Raw genomic sequence first — 8565 nt, 5'->3', positions numbered from 1 at the left:
GAAGTGATGCATTTTGGGAGGTTGAACTTCAAGGTGGAGTACATGGTTAATCACAGGGAAACCCAATGGTCTCAGTGAAAGTATGCAAACTCCAGACAGAGATCAGGATTGAAGCTATGAGGTAGCTGTCCTAGTAGATCTTCACCAAACAAAGCATAAATAGAAATTGGTCAATAAATGCTGGTATTGTCAGCAATACCTGCATCCCATAAATGAAAGAGAAGTTTTCCTTCCATATTTTTAACCATCTGTTCATGAAAATAAACAATTCGTAGACAACTGCTGCAGTAGGAATAATTTTGACAAATTTATGGACAAGAAAAGCTGAGATGGATATAGATCAAATGGAGACAAATGGGACTAGTTCAGAGAGTTAATTTGGTCGGCAACATCAGGTTGGGCCAAAGGTCCAGTTCTCTGCTGTACGACTTTGTGATTGTATTCCAAAAGAGCTTGTTGATCTGACATCGCTGAACAGGGTGCAGGTGACTGAAAGGGACGCTTGGCAACATTAATGGTGATTCTTTGTCTGCCTTGCGGCAGGCAGAAGGCAAATTCATGTAACCTTATATGTTTGTACTATTACATGACAATAATGAAATCTTGAATGTAGGCATCAGTTTAGAATGATATGAAGACAGTATTTAATGATTTACAGGAATTCACTTTATTGTTCCCTGCAGTTAAAATTTTTCAACATTACAGCCACAACCACTGTTTTTCCTTCAGCGAACAACATACTGCAGCCACTTAGACAAATAAGCATGAGCATAGAGTTCAGGGATACAAGTAATTAATAGGAATAGAATAAAATGAATTAACTTTCTAATGTCCACTACCTACACTTACTGTTCAGCTAAATCTTGACTGAAACTCAAGAAGGCACCCCTCCTGATAGAAGTTTATAAAACTTGTAGAATTATGAGGTGCGAAACTAACAAAATTGTGAGTAGACAGCCAGAATATTTATCCCAGGGTAAATATGTCAAATATTGAGGATGTACTGGCATCACCTAGAACGCTTCCACCAGTCATCCTCAGCATTCATTGGAGCGACTTCATCTCCAACATCGAAGTACTCGAGATGGCAGAGGCCGACAGCATCGAATCCACGCTGCTGAAGATCCAACTGCACTGGGTAGGTCATGTCTCCAGAATGGAGAACCATTGCCTTCCCAAGACCGTGTTATATGGCAAGCTCTCCACTGGCCACCGTGACAGAGGTGCACCAAAGAAGAGGTACAAGGACTGCCTAAAGAAATCTCTTGGTGCCTGCCACATTGACTGTCAGAAGTACAAATTCTCACACATGAGTCTCTTTAAAATTGATGACACGACAAGCTTTATTTACAAGTCTGCAGAGTTGGACTCAACTGGCTTCTCGCCAAGTCAAGCCCCGATACATACAGTGCATTGATTTTTATACCTTTTTTTGTTTGTCCTTCCCCTTCTTTTTAACACTGTTTTAATTGGTTAGTTTTTGCAAAATCATCCTAAGTACACTTGCATTTTTAATTATCATGTTTTTCACGTACACTACGAACTCTACACACACTAAATTCTGTTTCTCACTCTTTTTATCAATCTTTGGCTCCTACATGTCTCTCTGTGACCATGAAAATCTCTGTTTGTTATAACATTGTCTAGCTGAACTTTTATGGTAAGCTCCCTGTCTATTCTGGCTTCCCCTTTTATGATTAATCATCACATTTTAACTTAAGCCCTTTTTAACCTAAATTCTCTATCTATAATATTGACCACCGCCAGTGGGCTGATATCACCTCAAACCGTGCAACTTGGCGCCTCACAGTTCGGCGGGCAGCAACCTCCTTTGAAGAAGACTGCAGAGCCCACCTCGCTGACAAAAGACAAAGGAGGAAAAACCCAACACCCAACCCCAACCAACCAATTTTCCCTTGCAACCGCTGCAACCATGTCTGCCTGTCCCGCATCGGACTTGTCAGCCACAAACGAGCCTGCAGCTGACGTGGACATTACCCCTCCACAAATCTTCGTCCGCGAAGCCAAGCCAAAGAAAATTGAAGGTGAGAGGGGATAGTTTAAAAATGTGTGGGGAGGTTTTTTTTTTCCACACAGAGAAATGTTAGATGTACGGAAGGGGCTACCAGGAATAATGGTGGAAGTAGATACAACAGGAGCATTTAAGAGACTTCTAGATAAATATATGAATATCCATTGAATAGTGAGGGGTACATCATATATTTTAACTTAACTTAAGAGACATATATTTCAATTTGGGCATGTGTTCAGCACAGACACTATATCTGAAGGACCTGATCCTGTCCTGTATGGTTCTGTGTTCTAAACCAGCAGCCAACATTTCAGAATCAGGTTTATTGTCATGACCATGTGTCATGAAATTTGTTGTTTTGAAGCAGCAGTATGGTGCAGAACAAGGTGCAGAATGACTGTAAATTAAAATAACATAAATACAAGATTTATTGCCATGAACATATCGTGGAATTTGTTGTTTTGTGGCAGCATTACAGGTGCAAAATTATAATAAATTACATTTTTTAAATAAATAAATTAGTGCAAAAGAAGAGAAAATAAGGCAATGTCTGTGGTTCATAGTCCATTCTGAAATTTGATCCTGTTTCTGGACTGTTGGGTTCTCATTTTCAAGCTCCTGTACCTCCTTCCTGACAGTAGCAGAGAGAAAAGGGCATGGCCCTGGCGGTGTCGGTCCGTGATGATGAAAGCTGCCTTCTTGAGACACTGCCTCTTAAAGATGTCCTTCATGGAGTGAAGTCTAAGACCCACGATGGCGCTGGCCAAGTTTACAACCCTCTGTAGCCTTTTCCTGTCCTGTGCATTGGCACCTCCATATCAGACAGTGATGCGACCAGTCAGAATGCCTGTACACCTGCAGAGACTTGCAAGAGTCTTTGGTAATAGATCCAGTCTCTTCAAGCTCCTAACAAAATAGAGCCACTGCCGAGCCTTTTTCATGATTGCATAGACCAGAGGTGTGCAACCTTTATTTTTAAAACTCACATTCCACCTTAAGTAATCCCTATGCCATAAGTCCTCTGTGATTGGTAAGAGATTACTTAAGATGGTATGTGAGTGGGGGGAGAAAAAGGTTGAGAACCACTGCTCTGGACCCAATTATCACTGAAATATTTTGCTTGAGGAAAATTGTCATTGGTCCATTTCCTTTGGAGTTATGAAACCATGCACAAAACGAGTCAATGAGGTATGATTAAAACAATGGTTTTCAAATTTTTCTTCCCACTCACATACCACCTTAAGCAATCCCTTACTAATCACAGAGCCCTTATGGCATAGGAAGTACTTTAAGGTGGAACGTGAGTTTTAAATAAAAGATTGCCCACTCCTGGCATAGACATTTCCATTGAGTGCCAGCTGTGGCTGAGAACGATAAGGAGTACTACGAACAGTGTCAGTATCTTGGAGAGGCTCTGGACAATCGCAATGATTTTGCAGGCACATGACTTTCTTCCTGCTTAATCACAAATATATCCGAACATTACACATGTTTAGAGGGTCTAGATGTTAGGACACAGAGCACAATTCAATGAAGGAGTTGTTAATTGTGAAGTGGACTAAAGTGAAGACAGTATTTAATGATTTACAGGAATGATGGTCGCTGGTTCAATCACTGGTTTAATCTCCTGATTAGATATTACCTCATTTATCAAAGAAAGCTTTTTATCACGGAGAGAAAGTAAAAATTGGTGAGGGAGAGAAAGAAAAGAGAATGAAAGGAAGGAAAAAGAGGGAGAAGAAAAGAAAAAACAGGAAAAAATGGGTAAAAGGAAAAGAAAGAGATGCCTCACACTTCACTGGATTACATTCCTTCTGCAACTTCTCTGATCTGAGATGAAGCATTCATCCCATCACGTTTTTCCGGATAACATGCTGAGGAGTTGGCGGGAGGGTGTGACCACAATAGAGGGTTAGGGTGGGGAAGGAGGGGAGGGGCAATGGCTCTGGATGAGATGGGCTCCTCCTTGGGCTCAGAGGCCAAAGACCTTCTGCCACTCAGCTTCTGGGAACCAGGGCTGGGGAAGAGGAGGGCCAATGGACAACAGGCTTTCAGATGTGGTGCTGGAGCTTGGCATCTAGGGGCAACAGAGATGTTACACTGGAGAAGGAATCATGATCCTTGCCCACTTGCTGTCTCTGTTGGGACTTTCTTTCCTTTCTTTATCTCTTTTCCTTATGCAAAATTGTGCTGGACCATGGCGACTCTCTGCCAATCTTTGAATGACATGAAACAGAAACTTTTCTCTGTATCTATTTACACATGACAATAATAATAACAATAAAAAATGAATGTAAATTCATCTAAATTTGGCAACCTCACATCAGTAGGGCTGTGGCCCTTATCTATCCCCCATAGACTCCATCTTCCAGAACAGCTTTCCTTTATTAATTCATGCATAATGTATAAGATCTGCATAGAACTTTGAACATTACAGCAAAAAAAAGAGGCCCCTTAGCCCACAATGTTGTGCCAACCTATATTTAAAATTAAACAAGAGATCATTCAAAAGGCATTGTGGATTGTCAAAGTTTTCTCTGCATTTTGAACTGCCAAATTCTTTGTAAATCTTTATCTACCCAACTTTTTTCTTTCACTCACAACTCCACGAATGGGAAGACACTTTTAGGTTGCTAGCATTGAAACCATCCAATCAAGTCTTTATAAGGGTCCCAACCCAAAACGTGACTGACCACTTCTCACCATGGATGCTACCTGACCCACTGAGGCCTTCCAGCTTTTCATTGTTCCATCAGGATTCCATCACCTGCAGCTATGAATGCTTCTCATTCAGTCATCTTCCTGGGCAGCTCCCTCCTCTCTTCCTCTTGTCTATGGTACCAAATGTTCTCTCAGGTTCTCCTAAATCCCAGCCCTAAGCTCACACCTTTTTTTGAGGTGCTATTCAGCCCGTCTTTTTGAAAGCCCTGGATAGATTACGTGGAAAAGATGTTTCCAGCCATGGGAGATTATCAGACCATAGGGCACGGCCTCAGAATAAAAGGATGTCTCATTGGAACAGATATGAGGTGAGATTTCCTCAGTTAGAGGGTGGTGAATCTGTGGAATCAAAGGAAAAGGCAGGAGAATAGGGTTGAGAGGGAAAAATACATCAGCCATGATTTGAATGGCAGGGTGACTCAATGGGCCAAATGGCCTAATTCTGCACCTATATCTCAGTCTTCCCCTTGCTCTTTCAACCTAAGGATACAACTCTCATCTCTTCCCATCCAATTTCAATCTTAATTGTGTTACTATCATTTTACCCCCTCATCACAAATGGCAGTGCATTGATTCTGAGGTCATCCAAAATCCCTTTGTCATTCCTTTCTGTGAGAATTCTCCGTAAAGCCCATATTCACAAATCTCCCTGTTCCTACTGCTAGTCCTCATTCACACCATACTTCAAAGAATGTAATCATTACAGGAAATTAAATCAACTAAACATTCATTTAAATACTTCATTTGAAAGGTTAAAGAATTGGAAACTGTCATATCAACTAACTAATAGTTGCAGCAAGTAAGATTAAATCATCATTTTACAAACATTGGATAAAATCTATCCACTATAGATTTTGCACTCATTGTTAATATTCACCCTCTGATTTTATAATGAAAGAAAATGAAGAAATATTATGACAGAGACAAAATTCTATTAGTATTTTACTAACCCAGCTACCCCAGATATATTGAGATGCATCAAATGAAGGACTTGCTCCATCAATCCCATTAAAAACCCCAATCTTACTAAGTATTCTTCAGCTGCCAGAGGCACTTCTAACACCTGGATTTCTGCACGAGTTAGAAGACTCCATGATGTGGTAATTCCTGGAGTTTTTTTGTACCTTTCTTGTGAGGAAAAACAATTTCTCTTCTTCTTTAACTCAGGCTGGAGATTGAGATCTACTCTTTGCGATAGTTTGTGTTCAGGATATTCCACCATGTCTCATGCCTGTGTCTATGTTAAGAAGATCCATGTCCTAATCCCAACCAAGAGGTGCAAATAATTTAAAAAGGCACATAAATAAAGTTAGCAATTCAAGTTAGAACCTTGTTAGCCAACAGAATGCTGGAAGAACTTAACGAGCAAAGCAAAAGGTAAGTCAAAGTTTCAGCTTGAAACGTCGCATGGTCTTGACCTGACATGTTGATGCAGACATTTTGCCTCCATGCTGCTTAATACAGAGTTCTTCCAGCATTCTGCTTTTGCTTCATATTTCCAGCGCCTGCAGTCTCTTTTGTCTTTGCCTATTTTTTTCTACCTTCCACATATGCTGCCTGTCCTTCTAGGTGTCTTTGGTATTTTCTGTGTTTGTGTCAAATTTGTTTACATTCATTTGAATCAACCATTTTTGGGATTCATTTGGATCCATGTCTGGTAATTGCAATGTTTGGATTTTCCAGAGACATAAACATAAAACTATCCACTAATCAAAGACAGGTTTTAGCATTCTTCACTTTTCTAGCAAGAGCAATATTGTTAAAATGGAAAGAGGAGTTCCTACCCACTCATAGATAATGGCTATTAGATATCACGTCCATTTTAAATTTGGAGAAAATTAGATATAATGTGATGAAAATCAAGATTTCCTCTGTTAGGACCTAGGGTCCATTTACGACTTACTTTCACAATTAGACTAATTAGATGCAATGATGGTTGTTACTGGGCGTGATTTGTTTGGAACTCCCGAGGCTGTTACTTACAAAATAAATTACAACCTTGGTTGGCATTGAGTTATAGATTTTTTTTTCTTTTTTCCTTTTCCTTCTTTCTTTTTCTTTACTCCTTAATATAACTCTATGAATAAATACATATTGGATTGGAATTTAAGTCCATCTACTATTGTCATTATAACATATGCTATTATCTTAAATGTGTAATAGTCTTATATGGCGAGCTCTCCACTGGCCACCGTGACAGAGGTGCACCAAAGAAAAGGTACAAGGACTGCCTAAAGAAATCTCTTGGTGCCTGCCACATTGACCACCGCCAGTGGGCTGATATCGCCTCAAACCGTGCATCTTGGCGCCTCACAGTTTGGCGGGCAGCAACCTCCTTTGAAGAAGACCGCAGAGCCTACCTCACTGACAAAAGGCAAAGGAGGAAAAACCCAACACCCATCCCCAACCAACCAATTTTCCCCTGCAACCGCTGCAATCGTGTCTGCCTGTCCCGCATCGGACTTGTCAGCCACAAACGAGTCTGCAGCTGACGTGGACTTTTTACCCCCTCCATAAATCTTCGTCCGCGAAGCCAAGCCAAAGAATAGTCTCAATGCCATGGATTTATTATATATTTGTTTTATTTTCTGACAAAACTTAATAAAAATAACTTTAAAAGAAAGAAAGGGGATACAGGATTATCAGAGCCAACACCACCAGGCTGAGAGAATGCTGAACGCTCACACTAACCATCTGAGACTCTGATATTATAAATCATATGTATTTATATATATGAATACTTGTCCTGCAATATATATTGTTTGTCTGTATGTGTGTAATGTTTGGTGTGTGTCTTTGTGTTTTGCATTGAGGACCAGAGAACACCGTTTGGTCGGGTTGTACACTGAGGACCAGAGAACACCGTTTGGTCGGGTTGGACTTGTACAATTAGATGACAATAAACTTGACTTTTAAGAGAAGATATGAGAAGGGTGGGACAATTCCTCTTTGGTTACGTATGGTGGAAAAGTGCTGACCGAAGGAGATATACTTCCATACTTCCACACAAAAAGAACCACTGAAATGTGACATGAGTGAAGCCAACAATTAGTATGCTCCTGTGTGTTTAGAACTTACAACGAAAGATGCTTGTCCCTCTGGAGTACAGGAAATTCCAGACTTCAGGCACCAGGAAATTAAATATCTATCTAGCAGTGTTGCAACATTGACAGTCAGGATGCAGAGAAGCGAGAATAGAAGTAAAGCAGATCATAAAAATAGAAGAGATCAGTAAAGTAGGAAGATTTGAAATTAAGAATGTATTTGAAAGATAGACTAAAGATATTAAAATTAGGATGCCAGGAGATTAGGAGGAAAGTATGGGACAGTAGAATTGTGCTGTTCAGCAGGCTGATTAGACAAAATGCTTGAGGAGAATTCATGATAAGTGAGCAGAATCTTTGGTCAGTGCTGAGAGATTAATGACTGGTAAATTCACTTTTAGCTAAAGGGAAATTAAAGTTATCCAGAAATCACTTAGCAATGCATGGATAGTTTTTCCATAACTAATTTATGATATCAATTATTTTAAACATGCCACACACGTTTTCACGCTGGTGAACATTTTTTTTCTGAAATGCGTGGAACTATCTATGTGAGGTGCTCCATCAAGAAGACAGCCACATCATAAAGGACCACCCCCCCCCCCCCACCCTGGTCATAACCTCTTCTCACAGGTGCCTGAAAAACAGTCCCCTCCACGTTAAAGAATAGATTCTTTCTAACAGATTTCAGACTCTTGAATCTCCCTTTGTTGCACTAATCAGGGACTGTTCCAAAACCACAGAAGGATCTCTAGACTGTTGTTATTT

The sequence above is a fragment of the Narcine bancroftii genome, chromosome 8, assembly GCF_036971445.1.
Source record: "Narcine bancroftii isolate sNarBan1 chromosome 8, sNarBan1.hap1, whole genome shotgun sequence".
NCBI lineage: Eukaryota > Metazoa > Chordata > Chondrichthyes > Torpediniformes > Narcinidae > Narcine > Narcine bancroftii.
This window is presented reverse-complemented; position numbering follows the sequence as displayed.